Genomic DNA, 20686 nt, shown 5'->3' on the forward strand with positions numbered 1-20686 from the left:
AGGCAGAGGTTGCAATGAGCCGAGATTGCACCACTGCACTCCAGCCTGGGCAAGAGAGTGAGACTCCATCTCAAAATAAATAAATAAATAGTCTTTGGAAACCATTATTATTCCTGTAGGCACACAGGCACATACTCTAGTTACATCATCTCTTCCTGTAAAAATAAAGGTATAATCATGATTATCTCTATTATCTCTATTTCTTTGCTAGATTCAACTACCCATACACATTAATTAATCTGATCATTTTCCAGCTAACTCATGATCTTAGAGTATTCTCTCCAGGTGGAGAGAATTTTCAGCATATAGAAGTAGGGGCAAGTCTTATAAGTAAGAACGATCTTGAAGGCAGTTTTTAAATCTAGTCTTTAACGTGTTCATCACAAATAAGAACGACAAACTAGAAGTAACTTCCAAAACTAAGGCAAAGGTAAACTTCCAGAACTAAACGAAGGTAAACCACTACAAAGCTGATTTCTGTCATGCACAGTATGAACCTACTCAGTGATTTCCAACCAAGACTTAAAAATTAGTCCAACAGAGTCCATGGGGGAAAATAAAGGCACTTCTGGTTTGCTCCTTTCCAATTCCTCAGATAATCAGATAATATCTATGGTGTGCCCAGAGGGCGTGGAGTACTCCCCCAGGCACTATCCATAGTAATTAGGGCTTTGTTTTCTTATCATGTATTTTCACTGGAGTAGCACTTCCAATTTCCGTTGAGAACTTTTTCTCTGCATTTACAACTTGGCTAACTTTGGCACAACAAGTATAGCTTTCAGCCTGTCTGGGTTTTCAACATGGACTTCCTCATTAAGCCTAATCATTTCTTCCTTTTGACTGAAAGCGAAAGACATGTATCTCTTCCTTTAATTTGAACACTAAGAGGCCATTGTAGGATTACTCGTTGACATAATTATAATATTGTTGAGTCTCAAGGAATAGGGAGGGCTAAGGAGAGAGAGAGATGGAGAAATGGCTGGTCAGGAGAACAGTCAGAACACACACAACGTTTATCAATTAACTTTGCTACTGTATAGGGGCCTGGTTCATGGCACCCCAGAATAGTTACAACAGTTACATCAAAGATCACCTATCACAGATCACCAAAACACAGATAATAGTAATGGAAAAGTTTGAAGTATTGTAAGAATTACCAAAATGTGACAGAGTCACAGAGTGAGCACGTGATGATAGAAACGTGGCACAGATAGACGCTCCACGCACAGTTGCCAAACCTTGGCACAGGTAGACGCTCCAGGCATGGTTGCCAAACCTGACTTGTGAAAAACACAGTATCTGCAAAGTGTAATAACATGAGTTATGCCTGCACTCAAAAGAATGAAGGGACAGATCCAGGAAATGGAAGGAAGAACCAGTCCATTCCAAGTACAACAATATCATCAGCATGATCTTGCTGGAGTCCTTCATCAACGAAGGCAAAAAGTATCCTCCACACATTTATATTAGAACCTACACTCCTGGTAAAGGGGTTGGGGTTTTTTTTTTTTTTTTTTGAGATGGAGTCTCCCTCTGTCTCCCAGGCTGGAGTGCAGTGGCGCGATCTCAGCTCACTGCAAGCTCTGCCTCCCGGGTTCCCGCCATTCTCCTGCCTCAGTCTCCCAAGTAGCTGGGACTACAGGTGCCGCCACCACGCCCGGCTATTTTTTTTTTTCTTGTATTTTTAGTAGAGACGGGGTTTCACCATGTTAGCCAGGCTGATCTTGATCTCCTGACCTCGTGATCTGCCCACCTCAGCCTCCCAAAGTGCTGGGATTACAGGTGTGAGCCACCGTGGCTGGTTGGTTTGGGGGATTTTTTAAGGGGATGGTCCCTTTGTTCTTTCCTGTATTTTGATTTCTAAATTCCTTCCCCCCCCCAACCCCCGATATGAAATTTTGCTCTTATTGCCCAGGCTGGAGTACGGTGGCATGATCTTGGCTCACTGCAACCTCCACCTCCCAGGTTCAAGTGATTCTCCTGCCTCAGCCTCTCAAGTAGCTGGGACTATAGGCACCTGCCACCATGCCTGACTAGTTTTGTGTTTTTAGTAGAGACAGGGTTTTACCATGTTGGTCAGGCTGGTCTTGAACTCTTGACCTCGGGTGATCTGCCCGCATCAGCCTCCCAAAGTGCTGGGATTACAGGCGTAAGCTACAGCGCTCTGCCTCTAAATTCCTTTAATGGAGCCCCATTTTCATGGCTAAAATGTCCTGAATTGACTTTCCCTGTTGGGAGGTGGGATGGAGGAAGCTCCTTATGGAAAATGAACAAGGAAGGGAAGCACACCGGAAGCAAGAAAGTGTCATCAATTTTTACATCAAACACTCCACGAAGAAGAGAAAGCACAAGTCGCCTGTTTTCATAACTGACCATCGGACTGCGGACTGACCTGCATCTACCAGATTCTTCTGAACAGTCTCCATTTTAAATTTTTGACCTGATATTCCTGAACACAGTGCTACTGGGCAGACCTTTGTCCAGGTTTAAGCTTCAGAAAATAAGGTCTTCATGCAGTGGGAGGCCTGGTGAGGGTCATGATTCTGCCCTGGGGCATCTGCCGCTTCTGCCCTGGAGGTAAGTTGGCATCTGCTATTTACCTCCACACTTTAATAGCCAAGGACGGGCGGGCTGGGCACTGTGGCTCACACCTGTAACTCCGGCACTTTGAAAGGCCAAGGCAGGAGAATCACTTGAGGCCAGGAGTTCAAGACCAGCCTGGGCAGCATAGTGAGACCTTGTCTTTATAAAAACAAACAAAAAAACAAAACAGAGGATGGGTGGGTGGCAGGGAGCAGATTAACCTGGGAAACCATTAATCTGAGAGCTGGAAGGAACCTTAGACCAGCCCCTCATTAACAGATGAGACTCTCCCCTGGGACTATAGCCTAACGTAATGCATTGAGCTTCTCTAGAGATCTGAAAATAATCAATCCTGAAACCCCCAAGCACACTGCTACTGTTTGCTATTTAATGTTTTCTAAGCCAGGCGTGGTGGTTCACACCTGTAATCCCAGCACCTTGGGAGGCTGAGGTGAGCGGATCACCTGAGGTTAGGAGTTCAAGACCAGTCTAGCCTACATGGTGAAACCCCGTATCTACTAAAAATACAAAAAATTAGCCAGGCATGGTGGTGCACACCAGTAATCCCAGCTACTCAGGAGGCTGAGGCAGGAGAATCGTTTGAACCCGGGAGGTGGAGGTTGTAGTGAGCTGAGATAGCACCATTGCACTCCAGCCTGGGCTACAAAAGTGAAATTCCATCTCAAAATAATAATGATAATAATGATGTTTTCCACAAGCAAGGGGTTACTTTGTACTGCGAACTGGTGTGAAGGGATCCACCACGTGCAAGCTTTTGGAGCTGATTTTATTATCTGTGTTGTCCCCTAGTGGTGAAGGGAAGATGGGACACCAAAATGGGGGCATTGGTGCCAGTGCCTCAGGTAAATAGGCATCTACAGATCTGAGAACAGACTGCTACCATTCGTTATAATCAATGCCACAATAACCTTGGAGGTTTGGTCCTCCTCTTCAGAAATTACAATGTCTTCCCTACGGTTATGCATAAACATCTTTTATGTACAAGCGTTGGAAATTTTAATCTCCAGATACAAGGCCATGGAAAAGGTTTTAAATATGCTACATATTATTCAGCAAACATTTATTAAACTGTCCATGGGCCAACCACTGTTTTAGGCCTGTGGGACAGAAAGATCAATAAATACGAGGCCTTTGGCTGGAGAAACTCACAGTTCTTGGCCTGGAATGAACAACCAACAAATCATTGCAATTCTAGGTGATGTGCATTACAGCAGCATTATAACGATCTTTTCTTTTTTGTATTTTCCCCCAACTGACAATGGCTCAACAAAATGTAACTGGAGGTCACAGAGATCCAACATCTAAAACAATTCTTCTATGCTGCCTCTCCGGGTTCCCCTGCCAAGATGCAGATACTCCAAGAAAGACAATGCCTTTATCAAATCCACTCTCTCTTACTTGAAGTCAGCCTGAGGTCGTAGGATGCAACTTTCCCCAGATAATTTTGCCCCATCCTTCATAAACCTTCAAATCTAGCCTGTGACAGGTTTCAAAGACAAAACAAAACAAACAAACAAAAAAACATTTTCCTGTTATTCACATTTTTAAAAACACCTGTAACTTCATCACTTTATTCTTTTTCCAACAGTGTAGAAACCACAAATTGGCTTTGAAAATAATATATAATTAATATCGGCCGGGCGCGGTGGCTCAAGCCTGTAATCCCAGCACTTTGGGAGGCCGAGACGGGCGGATCACGAGGTCAGGAGATCGAGACCATCCTGGCTAACATGGTGAAACGCCGTCTCTACTAAAAATACAAAAAACTAGCCGGGCGAGGTGGCGGACGCCTGTAGTCCCAGCTACTCCGGAGGCTGAGGCAGGAGAATGGCATAAACCCGGGAGGCGGAGCTTGCAGTGAGCTGAGATCCGGCCACTGCACTCCAGCCTGGGCGACAGAGCGAGACTCCGTCTCAAAAAAAAAAAAAAAAAAAGAAAATAATATATAATTAATATCATCAAACATCAAAAATATCAGGCAGAAAAAATAACTTTGAAACTATAGAGTTTGTCTAAATAAGACAATTGAAAAGGCAAACTTTTAAAATATCCTAATAGAAAATTGTTCAAAATACAGTGAAGCAAACAGAAAAAAACTTAGCAACCAGTATCATGAAAAGAAAATAAATACAGTGAGCTGAGTTTTGGGTGTGTTTGTCATGAAAATGGAAAATGAGAAAGAGCCAGTATGCAGTGATCTGAATAAAATACGTTATTACTAACATATTTTAATAGTAAGCGAACTGAAATATATTCATCCATTCATCTACTTGATGACCAAAAGGAATAATGCTTTAGATTTGGGTAACTTTGGTTAAAAGGATGAAAAACCTTTTGAGCTATTTAAAAAGCAAGTAATTGGGCCAAGCGTGGTGGCTCATAATCCCAGCACTTTGGGAGACCAAGGTAAGAGGATCACTTGAGCTCAAGTATTTGAGACCAGCTTGGGCAACGTAGTGAGCCCCCACCTCTACAAAAAAATTTTTAAATTAGCCAGGCATGGTGGCCACACCTGTAGTCCGAGCTACTTGGGAGACTGAGGTGGGAGCATCTCTTGAGCCCAGGACTTTGAGGCTGCGGTAAGCTATGGTTGCACCCCTACACTTCAGCCTGGGTGACAGAATGAGACCCTGTCTCAAAAAAAAAAAAAAAAAAAGTAACTGAAATTAAATGACAACAACTGTAGGATTAATTTAATTTAATTTGGAGTAATTTAGGAAAACATGTTTCCTAAAGAAATGATAACCAAAGAATGACAGACACTTCCTTAAACATCTAAAAAGCTGCTGATGTCTTTGTTTAGATTAACTGTCACTGACAAAGGACTGAAAATGATGGCTTTTACTTTTATTAAAAATGTAAGACTTCGGGGTAAAGATGGCAAAATGAAGTTAAATAACAAGCTCCACCTCTCTTAACACCTAAAGACAGCAGAAAAACACAAGTCACCTGGAGGAACCAGACACAGAAACAGGTCAGGCTGTAAACTTCAGAAGGAGACTATGGTCAGCAAAAGAGAAAGAAAATGTTGGCAAGGCCCACCCGGGTGCCAGACCCACTCCCACCAAAGGAAAGAGGTCTGGAGCCACGGGGCAGCACACTACAGGCAGTGTCTAGGGCCACAAAGCCATAAGGACCTCCAAGGACATTTCAGATCTGAAAAAAATGCTATCCTAACAAAATAAAAAATATAAGAATAAAAATTAATTAAAATGTTAGGTCTGTACTATAAAAACCCTTTCAAAAATTTTATAGGAAAATTATATTTAGGCTGGGCGCAGTGGCTTACACCTGTCATCCAGCACTTTGGGAGGCCAAGGCAGCTGGATTGCTTGAGCCCAGAAGTTCCAGACCAGCCTGGGCAACATGGTGAGACCCCATCTCTACCAAAAACACAAAAATTAGCCAGGCATGGTGGCACACACCTGTAATCTCAGCTACTCAGGAGGCTGAGGCGCAAGAATTACTTGAACCCAGAGGCAGAAATAGCAGTGAGCTGGGATTGCACTACTACATTCTGATCTGGGTGACACAATGAGACTATCTCAAAAAAAAAAGATTAGCATTGACTTCACTTTTACGGAAGTCATTTTTTTCTGTTAAATTCAAGTAAAATACAACCACCCAAGTAAAAAAAAAAAAAAAATCTCGTTGAATTAGCTCAACAGTAGAATGGAGATGATGAAGATGAGAATGGAAAACAGAAATGACTCAATCTGAACAGAGAGATATGGGTTGAAAAAATGAATAGAGTCTCAGGAACCCTTGAAATAACAAAAGTTCTAGCGTTCATTTCACTGGAGTCATACAAGGAGAAAAGACATCATAAGAAGCTAAAAAAAGCATTTGGAGAAATAACAGCTGAAAACATCCCAAATGTAGTGAAAGACATAAGTCTTCAGATTCAAGAAAATCTGGGTGAACCCCAAGTTAAATAAATCCAAAGCAGTCCCTACTGAGACATCATAATCAAACTTCCGAAAGCAAAAGGCCAAGAAAGCAATCTTAAAAGCAATCAGCAAGAAATGAAACGTTTCCTGCACGGGAACAGCAACCTAAATAACAACAGAAATCATCCAAAATCATAGAGGCCAGAGGAGGTGACACGACAATTTGCAAGTGCTGAAAGAAAACATCAACTGTGCATTCTATATTCAAAGAAAATATTCTTCAGAATGGCAGGGGAAATAAATGAAAACACACCCAGACCAAAGAAAACAAAGGGCATCTGTCACCAGCATGCCTACCACTAAAGAATAGCTGAAGTAACTTTTCCAGATAGAAAGGAAATGATAACAGAAGGCCAAGAACTTCAGAGGAAAGAACCATGGAATGAGTAAAAATAAAGATAAATATAATAGACTCGCCTTCTCATGAATTTCTGAAATCATATTTGATGACTGAAGCAAAAATTGTAACAGCATACGTTGGAATGCTCAATATAAAAAAGGAAACATTTGAAAGAATTATACCTAAAAAGTAGAGAGGATAAAGACCTACATGAAAGTAAGTTTTCAATGCTCCACCAAAAGTAGTTAAATCTTGATAGCAATAGGCTAAGTTATAGATATATACTGCAATACCTAGAGCAACCACCAAGAGAACTATGTAAAGTGATATGCTCAAATACAGTATAAATTAAACAAGATGGAATTTTAAAAGTGATCAAGTATCCCATGGGAGACTAGAACAGGGAAACAGGATAAAAACAGAAAACAAATAGTAAAATGGCAGAATTAAGCTCTAACACATTAAGAATTACTTTAAAGGTACATGGTCTAAGTACATCAATTTACCTTTGATGTAAAGGATGGAGATGGCAGTTTAAAGAAAATAAAACATAACCCAACTACGTGCCATCTACAAGAACCTCACTTCAAACACAGCATAGTTAAGTTGACACACACAAAAGAAAAAAAAGAAAGAAAAGAAAAGAAAAAAGATATATCATGCTAACATCAGTAATAAACAAGAGTTGACCAGGTGCGGTGGCTCACACCTGTAATTGCAGCACTTTGGGAGGCCAAGGCAGGTAGATCACCTGAGGTTGGGAGTTCGAGACCAGGCTGACCAACATGACGAGACGAAGCCCCGTCTCTACTAAAAATACAAAAATTAGCCGGGCGTGGTGGCACATGCCTGTAATCCCAGCTACTCAGGAGGCTGAGGCAGGAGAATCATTTGAACCCAGGAGGAAGAGGTTGCAGTGAACCGAGATTGTGCCACTGCACTCCAGCCTGGGCAACAAGAGCAAAACTCCATCTCAAAAAAAAAAAAAAAAAAGCAAGAGTGCTTGTATTGATAACAGATAAAATAGATTTCCAAAAAAGGTTAATAAGGACATTACATAATGTAATGAGAAACATTACATTATAATTTAAAAATCATTATGTAAAGAGACACATTACATAATGATTTAAAAATTATCAAGAAGATATAGAGATACTAAATGTGTATGCATCCAACAACAGAGCTTCAAAATGCAAACAAATGCAAATTAATGCATTTTATACAAATGAGCACTGTAGTAGTCTCATTTATGCAGAATTATTTTTGTCTATCCATCTTTCCTCATCTATTTTTCTTTTTTCTTTTTCTTTTTTCTTTTTTTTTTTTTGAGATGGAGTCTCACTCTGTTATCCAGGCTGGAGTGCTATGGTGTGATCTCGGCTCACTGCAACCTCCACCTCCCAGGTTCAAGCCATTCTCCTGCCTCAGCCTCCTGAGTAGCTGGGATTACAGGCGTCCACCACCATGCCCGGCTTACACTGTGTGTGTATGTGTATTTTAAGTAGAGGTGGGGTTTTGCCACGTTGGTCAGGCTGGTCTCAAACTCCTGATCTCAGGTGATCCAACCGCCTTGGCCTCCCAAAGCGCTGGGATTACAGGCATGAGCCACCACGCCCGGCCCATCTGTCTATTTCCCATCCTTCTATCTGTACATGTGCAGAGAGGAGAGAGAATGGCATATGGTATTTTCCTGGATTAATGACAGTTATTCTAGATCATGGAGCTGGGAATGCTTGTTGATCATCTTCTTTGTTCTTTGTTGTATTGATTCATTTTTTAAAACAAGCAATTTTATAACAATAAAGTAATACGAATAACTAAAATAATCTAAAAATAATTGAGTTGAATATTTAAACTTTTTTTTTTTTTTTTTTTTTGAAACGGAGTCCCGCTCTGTCGCCCAGGCTGGAGTGCAGTGGCCGGATCTCAGCTCACTGCAAGCTCCGCCTCCCGGGTTCCCGCCATTCTCCTGCCTCAGCCTCCCGAGTAGCTGGGACTACAGGCGCCGCCACCTCGCCCGGCTAGTTTTTTGTATTTTTAGTAGAGACGGGGTTTCACCGTGTTAGCCAGGATGGTCTCGATCTCCTGACCTCGTGATCCGGCCGCCTCGGCCCCCCAAAGTGCTCAGATTACAGGCGTGAGACACCGCGCCCGGCCAAATATTTAAACTTTTTATTGACATTTCAAATTAGATTCTAATTAGATTTTAGAACAGCATCTCATAGAAGCAGATGTACTCGATTATGTGAACTCTGTGGTTTCATTTCAGCAATCTGTTTTGTGAAGGGACACAAATCCAACCAGATTTTAACAGTGTATGAATACTTATTAATTAAATTACAATTACAGTACCCTCCACTTGCCATTTGAATAAAGGAGAGCGTCCTGTCTCTGTTCTGGGGCACCGACTATTACAGGTGTGTGGAAACACCGATGCCCTCCTCGGCCGTGGGGCAGGCTCGTTGGGACCTGGAATGCTGGAGCCCTTGGGCCATTCACCTCTGGTCACAAAAGCCATTGTCCGTTTACCCCCAACTGCTGTAGAAACATTATTTTCAGCGGTTAAGATGCAAAAGAAGCAACGTAGGGGGAGATTTGTTAATCCTTTACGTATAAGTTATGTTAGGAAATAAAGTGGACTTTCTGGCCAGGCACGGTGGCTCACGCCTGTAATCCCAGCACTTTGGGAGGCGGAGGCGGGCAGATCATGAGGTCAGGAGATCGAGACCATCCTGGCTAACACGGTGAAACCCCGTCTCTACTAAAAATACAAAAAACTAGCCGGGCGTGGTGGCGGCGCCTGTAGTCCCAGCTACTCGGGAGGCTGAGGCAGGAGAATGGCGTGAACCCAGGAAGCAGAGCTTGCAGTGAGCCAAGATTGCGCCACTGCACTCCAGCCTGGGAGAGAGAGCAAGACTCTGTCTCAAAAAAAATACAAAAAAAAAAAAAAAAAAAATACAAAAAAAAATTAGCCAGGCGTGGTGGCGGCACCTGTAGTCCCAGCTACTCAGGGGGCTGAGACAAGAGAATTGCTTAAACTCGGGAAGCGGAGGTTGCAGTGAGCCCAGATCATGCCACAACACTCTAGCCTGTGCAACAGAGCGAGACTCTGCCTCAAAAAAATATATAAATAAAATAAAATAAAAAATAAAGCAAACTTTCTCCTGGCTTAACTAAAAAACTATACTAGTATTTATGGCTTTTGGAAAATGGAGATGCCAATTTAAATATTATGAAGCAGAGCAAGTGATTATTAGGTAAGAACCAATTACAACTGCAGAATTGTAGGGGTTATGGGTTACATGTATACAAATATTTCATCGCAATAATCTTTTAAGACTATGTGATGAGACTCCACAGTTAAACAGAAATTAGAACAGAATTAATACTACTGTGTATGCTCTCAGTTCACCAATTTATCAGAACTAGCTTTATGATTCAGGAGGGCATCTGTTCTTTTGCAATTGGAAGAAAAAAATATTTTATTTTTCTATTCTTTAGATTTTCTTCACTAGGAGTATTTCCAAGGCTAAGTGAGGGAGTTACAAGTAGCACCAAGAGAAAAAAGCAGGGTTGAGCAGCCTTTAAAACATGGTCTTAAAATATAGAAAATGGAGCCAGGTGTGGTAGCTCATGTTTGTAATCCCAGCACTTTGGGAGTCTGAGGTAGGAGGACTGGTTGAGGCCAAAAGTTTGAGACCAGCCTGGGCAGCATAGCAAGATCCCTATCTTTACAAAAATAAATAATAATTCTTTTAAAAAATAGCTGGATGTGGTGGTACATGCCTAGAGTCCTAGTTACTTGGGAGGCTGAGGTAGGAGGAGCTCTTAAGCCTAGGAGTTCAAGTCTGCAGTGATCTACGATTGCACCACTGTACTCCAGCCTGGGCAGCAGAGTGAGACCCTGTCTCTCTCTCTATTATATAACTATATATATAACTATATATATATATATATATGGAAAAAGGAAAGGGCCAAGAATATCAAAGACATTATTGAAGAAGAGGAAAGATATGTCCTGCCAAATATCAGAACTTTTATAAAGCTACAGCAATTAAGACAGTATGGTCTTAACTGAAAAACTGACCAATGAAACAGAGAGCTCCCTAACAAATCTCCACAGATTTAATCTTTGATATGTGATGTTGGTGACATGGCAGATCAGCAAGGAAAAGAAGGACTTTTCTTTTTTTTTTTTTTTTTGAGAAAGAGTCTCGTTCTGTCACCGAGGCTAGAGTGCAATGGCGGGATCTCAGCTCATTGCAAGCTCCGCCTCCTGGGTTCACACCTTTCTCCTGCCTCAGCCTCCCAAGTAGCTGGGACCACAGGCACCTGCCACCAGGCCCAGCTAATTTTTTTGTTTTTGTTTTTTTAGTAGAGATGGGGTTTAACCGTGTTAGCCAGGATGGTCTTGATCTCCTGATCTCGTGATCTGCCCATCTCGGCCTCCCAAAGTGCTGGGATTACAGGCATGAGCCACCGTGCCCAGCCTAGGACTTTTCAATAAATAGAATAGAAAAATAATGGTTATTGATCTAGGAAACAAAATGAAATTATATTCCTACTTCACTCTATATACAAACATTAAATTCCAGATGGACCAAAGACTTAAATGTCAGAAACAAAACTTTAAAACTTTTACTAGAAAATGTAAGTGAATGAGACACAAAAAGGCATTTAACCATTAAAAAAGATTAGAAATTTTGACTATCACAAAATTAAGAACTTCTTACATCAAAAAGTGAAAAGATAGGCTGGGCACAGTAGCTCACACCTGTAATCCCAAAACTTTGGGATGTTGAGTCAGGCGGATTACCTGAGGTCAGGAGTTTAAGACAAGCCTGGCCAACATAGTGAAACCCCATCTCTACTAAAAATACAAGAAATTAGCCAGGCATTGGTGGAAGACACCTGTAATCCCAGCTACTTGGGAGGCTGAGGCATGAGAATCGTCTGAACTAGGGAAACGGAGGTTGCAGTGAGCCACTGCACTCCAGCCTGGGCGACAGAGCGAGACTCTGTCTCAAAAAAAAAATAAAAATAAAAAATAAATAAAAAGAGTGAAAAGATAAACTATAAACTAGAAGAAAATATTTGCAGTACCTAAAACCTACACAAGATTAATATCATATCAACAAAGCATAGGGAGCTCCTGTGAATTCATTTTTAAGGTAGCAACCCAACAGAAAATTGGGAAAAGATATTAATAGGGATTTCACAAAAGAGAAAACAGCCCCCACAACATAAAAATTTTCTCACCCTCATTAGTAATCAGGAAAATGCACAAGATACTGCATATCTATTCTCTCCACAAATATTAAGAACTCTAACAATACCAAATCTATTAGTCCATTTTCACACTGCTGATAAAGACATACCCAAGACTGGGAAGGAAAAGAGGCTTAATTGGACTTATGGTTCCACAGGGCTGGGGAGGCCTCAGAGTCATGGCAGAGGATGAAAGGCACGTCTCACATGGCAGCGCCAAGAGAAAATGAGAAGGAAGCAAAAGCGGAAACCCTGATAAACCTATCAGATCTCATAAGACTTATTCACTATCACAAGAATAGCACAGGAAAGACTGGCCCCCATGATTCGATTACCTCCCGCTAGACCCCTCCCACAACATGTGGGAATTCTGGGCAATACAATTTAAGTTAAGATTTGGGTGGGGACACAGACAAACCATATTATTCTGTCCCTGGCCTCTCAAAATCTCATGTCCTCACATTTCAAAACCAATCATGCCTTCCCAACAGTCCCCCAAAGTCTTAACTCATTTCAGCATTAACCCAAATGTCCACTGTCCGAAGTCTCATCTGAGACAAGGCAAATCTCTTCTGCCTATGAGCCTGTAAACTCAAAAGCAAGCTAGTTACTTCCTAAATACAATGGGGGTATAAGTAATTGAGTAAATACAGATGTTCCAAATGGGAGAAATTGGGCACAACAAAGGGGTCACAGGGCCCATGCAAGTCCAAAATCCAGCAGGGCAGTCAAATTTTAAAGCTCCAAAATGATCTCCTTTGACTCCATGTTTCACATCCAGATCACACTGATGCAAGAGGTGGGCTCCCACAGCCTTGGGTAGTTCTGCCCCTGTGGCTTTGCAGGGTACAGCCCCCCTCCCCAGCTGCTTTCATGGGCTGATGTTGAGTGTCTGCAGCTTTTCCAGGCTCACAGTGCAAGCTGTTGGTGAATCTACCATTCTAGGGTCTGGAGGATGGTGGCCCTCTTCTTACAGCTCCACTAGGCAGTGCCCTAGTAGGGACTCTGTGTAGGGGTTCCGACCCCACATTTCCCTTCTGCACTGCCCTAGCAGAGGTTCTCCATGAGTGCCCCATCCCTGCAGCAAACTTCTACTAGGACATCCAGGCATTTCTGTACATTCTCTGAAATCTAGGTGGAGGTTCCCAAACCTCAATTCTTGACTTCTGTGCATGTGCAGGCTCAACACCACATGGAAGCTGCCAAGGCTTGGTGCTTGTACTCTCGAAGCCATAGCCTGAGTTCTATGTTGGTCCCTTTCAGCCATGGCTGGAGTGGCTGAAACGCAGAGCACCAAGGCCCTAGGTTGCACACAGCACAGCAATCCTGGGCCCAGCCCACAAAACCATTTTTTTCCTCCCAGGCCTCCAGGCCTGTGATGGGAGGGGCTGCTGTGATGACCTCTGACATGCCCTGGAGACATTTTCCCCATTGTCTTGGGGATTAACATTCAGCTTTTCATTATTTATGCAACCAACTTGAATTTATCCTCAGAAAATGGGATTTTCTTTTCTGTCACATTATCAGGCTGCACATTTTCCAAACTTTTATGCTCTGCTTCTTTTATAAAACTGAATGCCTTTAACATCACCCAAGTCACCTCTTGAATGCTTTATTGCTTAGAAATTTCTTCCACCAGCTATCCTAAATCATCTCTCTCAAGTTCAAACTTCCACAAATCTCTAGAGCAGGGGCAAAATGCTGCCAATCTTTTTGCTAAAACATAACAAGAGTCACCTTTGCTCCAGTTCCCAACAAATTCCTCATCTCCATCTGAGACCACCTCAGCCTGAATCTTATTGTTCATATCACTATCAACATTTTTGTCAAAGTCATTCAACAAGTCTCTAGTAGGTTCCAATCTTTCCCATATTTTCCTGGCTTCTTCTGAGCCCTCCAAACTCTTCCAACCTCTGCCTGTTGCCCAGTTTCAAAGTCGCTTCCACATTTTTGGGTATCTTTTCAACAACACCCCACTCCACTGGTATCAATTTACTGTTTTAGTAGTCTGTTTTCACACTGCTGATCAAGACATACATCAGACTGGGAAGAAAAAGAGATTTAAGTGGATTTACAGTTTCACAAGGCTGGGAAGGCCTCAAAGTCATGGCAGGAGGCAAAAGGCACTTCTTTCATGGTGGCAGCAAGGCAAAGTGAGGAGGAAGCCAAAGCAGAAACCCCTGATAAACCCATCAGATCTCACGAGACTTATTCACTATCATGAGAACAGCACAGGAAAGACTGGCACCCATGATTCAATTACCTCACCCTGGGTCCCTCCCACAACACGTAGGAATTCTGGGAGATAAAATTCAAGCTGATATTTGGGTGGGGACACCGCCAAACCATATCACCAAATAGGGAAAGACTGTGGATCAACAAGATCATCTCGAACTAATACAGGAGGTGAGAGTTTAAATTGGAACAACCACTTTGGAAAACAATTTGGATTATCTTATAAAGTTGAGCATTCTCACATGTTATGACACAGTAATTCCTCTACCATAAGCCCTAGAGAAACTCTTGCCCATGTGTACCAGAAGCAGTAAAAAAAGAAAAGAAACACTCATGCAATGCCATTCATAATACCAAATTTCTGGAAATAAGCCAAATGTTCTTTAATAGGAGAATGGGTAAATTAATAAGAGAATGGGTAAATTAACAGGAGAATGGGTAAATAAATTATACACTTAAAAAACTGAATAATATGCTATTTAGGGCAATCATATATATACAATAAAACAATTTTATTTTTTAAGGAATGGAATCCTAAACATAAATTCAGGGTAGTAGTTACCCCTGGGGCTGAAAGGTGTGAATCAGGAAAAAGGACAGAAGAGGAGCAGATGTTAGGATCAGATCCTAGTTCTTGGGTTGTGTGGTGGGCTCACAAGTGATTACCATTTTATTCAAATACATTTACATAGAGGCTTAGGCACAGACAAGGATGAAATAGGAACCAAGGTATGCTATGAGCCAAGGATTATGATTAATCCAGTTTTTGCACTTTAAGTCATTTGAAAAACAGAAAAGCAAAACAACAAAATAATTTTATTTATTTATTTATTTATTTATTTATTTATTTATTTTATTTATTTATTTTTTTGAGACAGAGTCTCGCTGTTGGCCAGGCTGGAGTGCAGTGACGCAATCTCGGCTCACTGCAACCTCCGTCTCCCGGGCTCAAGTGATTCTCCTGCCTCAGCCTCCTGAGTAGCTGGGACTATAGGCACGCACCACCATGCCTGGCTAATTTTTTGTATTTTTAGTAGAGATGGAGTTTCACCTTGTTAACCAGGATGGTCTTGATCTCCTGACCTTGTGATCTGCCCGCCTTAGTCTCCCAAAGTGCTGGCATTACAGGTGTGAGCCACCACGCCCGGCCCAAAATAATTTTTAAGAAATTGAATATAGGACACTATGGTCTGAATGAGTCCTTCTACAATTCATCACCAGTGTCATAGTATCAGGAAGTAGGGCCATTAGGAAGTGATTCAGTCATGAAGGGAGAGTCTTCGCGAGTGGATTTAGGGTCCTTACACAAGGACTGGAGGGAGGGAGCTTCCTGTTTTGCCTTTCTGCCTTCTGCCATGTGAGGACACAGTGCTCAAGGCGCCATCTTGGATGCGGAGAGCAGGCCGTCACCAGACACCACTCCTGCTGGCACCTCGATCTTGGACTTCCAGCCTATGGAACTGTGGGAAATACATTTCTGTTCTTTAGAAATTACCCAGCCTAGTGTATTTTGTTATATAGTAGTACAAATGCACTAAGACATAGTGCTTCTTGTCATTTTCTTATTCTACAATTTTCTTTGTGGCCTCTTTAGCAGTACATCATTTTACATTTGATTTTTCATAATATCTCTTACTTTTGGTTTTTCACATTTCTGTTCCAAGTGTGTTCTCAGATATTGTTCACTGTTTGTTAGTAACCAGGTCAGAGAGTCCAGAATACATTCTTTTAAGGGTTCAGCTTCTGCAACAACATAAGTATCAATGCCTCCTGTAAACTAGGTATTTCCTTGCCAATTGTAACTGCCATCTGGAAGCAAAGTGGCATTACGGTCTATGAGTGTGGGGTTGGTTTTTAACGTCTCTGGGGTATGGTTAAATGCTGCTTTCTAATCACACAGACTCATCGATGGCTTGGCACACTGGGGTATCGGTTGCGAGTTATCTCTATTTTTCCATGCTGTTATAGAGGGAAAGTACAGACTGTGAAGTTGGACCAGCTGTCACAACCACAACATTTGGGGAGCTTTGTTTTTTTTTTAACCTTTAGTTGCTTAACTGTCACACGTAGCAGCTCAGGTGAAAGGCGTGTGTATTGTGGGGACTTTCCCTCGGTGCTCTGTGGCGCAGAAGAGCAGACCTACGTAGCAGCATTGAAGTATTTTGTGCATCAACAAGACATTTAAAGGAACAAATTTTTATTGTACCTTTTAGTTCCTGAAGACAAAACCACAGTGACAGTAACTAGGTCAAGGCATTGTACTCAAAGCGGGTCAGCCTTGGTCTTTGAGAGTGAGTCCCCTTCACTCCACTGTCAAGACTCATTGGCCAGACGGGAAAGTTCAGGTGCAACATGCAGTGAACAGCAAACACGGTGGTGGGCGCTTGCTGTCACGTGCTGCCATGCCTGCCACGGTCAGCAGACTTGTCTTCTCATTGACAACAGGCAGGTAAACAGATGTTTATCAACCGAGAAACATCTTCTTGGAGAGTTTCTTGATTCTTCCCAGTCGTGGCAGGATGGAGCTCAGGACGACTGTTGAACAAGACAGAAACACAGGTGGAATTGTACTCCTCAGCAGGCCTAGGTTAGAGCAGCAGGTCTATCATTGTTCCTCGAAGCCTCGGCCACTCCTGGGACATAGCATAATGCCCCTAATGATCTGAAATGTGGTGGAGAGTGGGTTGCTAATCCCTGTGTCCAGGGACAAAAAGAGACATAAAGAGCAAAAAGTTATAAAATAAGTGGGACTAACATCTGCTTATAGTGGGAGGTAGGGATTCAAGATAGAAGAATTTGGCTGCATGTGGTAGCTCACACCTGTAACTTCAGCACTTGGGAAGGACAAGGCAGGAGGATCATTTGAGCCCAGGAGTTTGATATGAGCCAGGCAACATGGTGAGTCTCCATCTGTACAAAAATGTTTTTAAAGAAAAGTAGCTAAGTGTGGTGGCACATGCCTGTAGTCCCAGCTACTTGGGAGGCTGAGGCAAGAGGATCACTTGAGCCTGGGAGATTGAGGCTGCAGTGAGCTGTGATAGCACCCCTACACTCCAGCCTGGGTGAGACCTTGTCTCGAGAAAACAAACAAACAAAAACAAGAACTCAGATTTGACACGAGGTACTAAGCAGTGAGGTTTTTGTCTTTGTTTTTTTCTCGCTCTGTCACCCAGGTTGGTGTGCAGTGGCGCAATCGCAGCTCACTGCAACCTCCATCTCCTGGGTTCAAGCAATTCTCCTGCCTCAGCTTCCCAAGAAGCTGGGATTACAGGCACCCACTACCATGCCCAGTTAATTTTTGTATTTTTAGTAGAGATGGAGTTTCACCTTATTAGCCAGGCTGGTCTCGAACTCCTGACTTCGTGATCCGCCCACCTCAGCTTCCCAAAGTGCTGGGATTATAGGTGTGAGCCACTGCACCCAGCCAGCAGTGAGATTTAAACAATGTTTTCCACTGATGGGCCCCAGTGTGAAACCATGTCACTTCATGAGTGTGCCAATAACTGGGTAGACCCTCTCTTACTTGCAAATGATAGGTCACATCTCATATATATTATAATCCATCGGTCTCCAACCCCTGGGCCACAAACTGGTACTGGTCCATGGCCTGTTAGGAACTGGGCTGCACAGCTGCACAGCTGGACGTGAGTGGCAGGCAAGCGAGCAAAGCTTTTTCTGTATTTATAGCTGCTCTCCATCGCTCACATTATTAAGTGAGCTCAGCCTCCTGTCAGATCAACAGCAGCATTAGATTCTCATAGGAACACAAACCCTATTGTGAACTGCACATGGGAGGGATCTAGGTTGCGCACTCCTTATGAGAATCTATTGTCTGATGATCTGAAGTGGAACAGTTTCATCCCAAAACTGTGCCCCACCCCTCCACCCGCTGTAGAAAACTTGTCTTTCACAAAACCAGTCCCTGGTGCCAAAAAGCTTGGGGACCACTGTTATAATCCATAATATGCCATTAGGATCCAACGTAATACCATTTAGCTCCTATATATTCTGCCAAAAGTATCTAGAAGACCCAAAGTCCTACAAATTAATGTTTCATGCAGGGAGAGTGCTAATCTTTTTTTTTTTTTTTTTTTTTTTTTTTTTTTTTTTTTTTTTTTTTTGAGATGGAGTCTCACTCTGTCACCCAGGCTGGAGTCCAGTGGTACGATCTCAGCTCATTGCAACCTCCACCTCCTAGGTTCAAGCGAATCTCCAGCCTCTGCCTCCTGAGTAGCTGGGATTACAGGTGCACACCACCACGCCCAGCTACTTTTTTGTATTTTTAGTAGAGACGGGGTTTCACCACGTTGGTCAGGCTGGTCTCTAACTCCTGACCTTGTGGTCCGCCCACCTCAGCCTCCCAAAGTGCTGGAATCACAGGCGTGAGCCACTGCGCCCAGCCGAGAGTGCTAATCTTTAAAGCTGTAAATTTCATATTCATAAGAGCTGTAGGTAGGGCTGATCTGAAGACATATCATGTCAAGTTTCTTTGTCAAAATGACATTTTGATATTTTCCTGGGTGATGTGAGTAGTGGAAGCATTGTTGATGCTACAGGGCTTTAAAAACCCTGTTCATGGCCTGGCGCAGTGGCTCACGCCTATAATCCCAGCACTTTGGGAGGCCAAGGTGGGTGGATCACCTGAGGTCAGGAGTTCATGACCAGCCTGGCCAGTGTGGTGAAAGCCCTTCCCTACAAAAAATACAAAAACTAGCCGGGCATGGTGGCACATACTTGTAATCCCAGCTGCTCAGGAGGCTGAGGCAGGAGAATTGCTTGAGCCGGGGAGGCAGAGGTTGCAGTGAGCCGAGATCATGCCACTGCACTCCAGCCTGGGTGACAAGAGTGAAACTTAGTCTCAAAAATAAATAAATAAATAAATAAACCCTGTTTACATCATCCTATAAAGAGCCCCCCCCCTCTTTTTTTTGGACACAGGGTCTCTGGAGTCTCCAGCCATCCTCCAGGCGTGCACAACCACGCCCAGCCTATTCACTCTTTTTTTTTTCCTACTTTCTTTTCTTTTTCCTGGCCTATTCACTTTTAATGACAAGGTATTTCCAACACGGAATAGTCTTTGACAGCATTAACTGACAGATAATTGTGTATGAGTTGCTTCTATTCATCCTGTAAAGACACAATTACTAAAGCATACATTTGTAAGAATAACATTTTGATTTGAGTAGGTTAAATCTGAATAACTAGAAATATCCTTCAAGGACAAGGATGAGCTGCATTCTTTGTCTTGAAAGTTTTTCTCGCTCTGTGGATCTGAAAAATAGGGCAGCTGGCCCGGCACTGTCGGGCCACACCAGAAAAACTGTGGAGCTTCTGAATCATGTGTAACTATTCTCAGAATCCCATCTTCCTTCCTGTGTGCCAGGCCATGACTTAAATTAGTGAGAAGCACAAGTAAATCCTTTGGCATTGCCAAAGGACCATCTAAGTAGTGCCAAACAGAATTTGGATACTAAGTTAGCCTGACAGTTTGCTAAGTATTTCCCCCACCCCCTGAATTTGGGGTTGTCAGAGAAGACTGGTTATTTTTTTCTTTAAATCTAGGGTCCAGTCTGAGAATGTGGAACAGCAAAGACTTGGATCAGAGAGCTAGCAATATAGTCATTACAGAAGAAGTCTTATAAGGGCCATTTGGATATATTAGCTCCCCCAGAACGAGGCACAGCTACCGTTTTATTATTGTCATTAACCATGAATTACCCCAAAGCATAGCCAGTGTAACTGAAAAATGTTAAGTTTTTCTTAGAAAAAACAGTACCCACTTCAGGAAGAACAAGCTCTGTTGCTTGGGGTGCCTTTGCTGACAGGGCGGAAGTGGAGCCAAGGGTTTTTTGTTTTTTGTGGTGTTTGGCTGGAGTAGAGTGGTTATTGTCTAAAAGTTTTCCATCTTGCCAGGCTGTCCGTTTCCTGGTCCTTAGCTAGACATAGCAGGCTTTCTTTGGCTTTTTATTTTTATTTTTTTAATCCGTGCTCATTGGTGTTTCTGGGTTGCCAGCTTCTCCAGTGTGTGACCCAAGATACGGGAGACTAAAAGAAAACTCAGTGACTCACTCACTGCCGTGTCGTGGCCTGGGTTCCCAGGTCCCCACGTAGCCTTCCTTGCTCCATCCACTTTCAGAGTCTTCTTATATTTGTCTTGCAAATAATGTCTAGGCTTTCTAGCTACACTTAGCAGGAGGAATAGAGAGAAAAGCACATACTCCCTTTTGGTCTTGTAGTATTTTTATATCAATTAAATGGGAATTTCACTGGAGGTGAGAAACAGCATCAA

Source organism: Chlorocebus sabaeus, chromosome 7 (assembly GCF_047675955.1).
Source record: "Chlorocebus sabaeus isolate Y175 chromosome 7, mChlSab1.0.hap1, whole genome shotgun sequence".
NCBI classification, from domain to species: domain Eukaryota; kingdom Metazoa; phylum Chordata; class Mammalia; order Primates; family Cercopithecidae; genus Chlorocebus; species Chlorocebus sabaeus.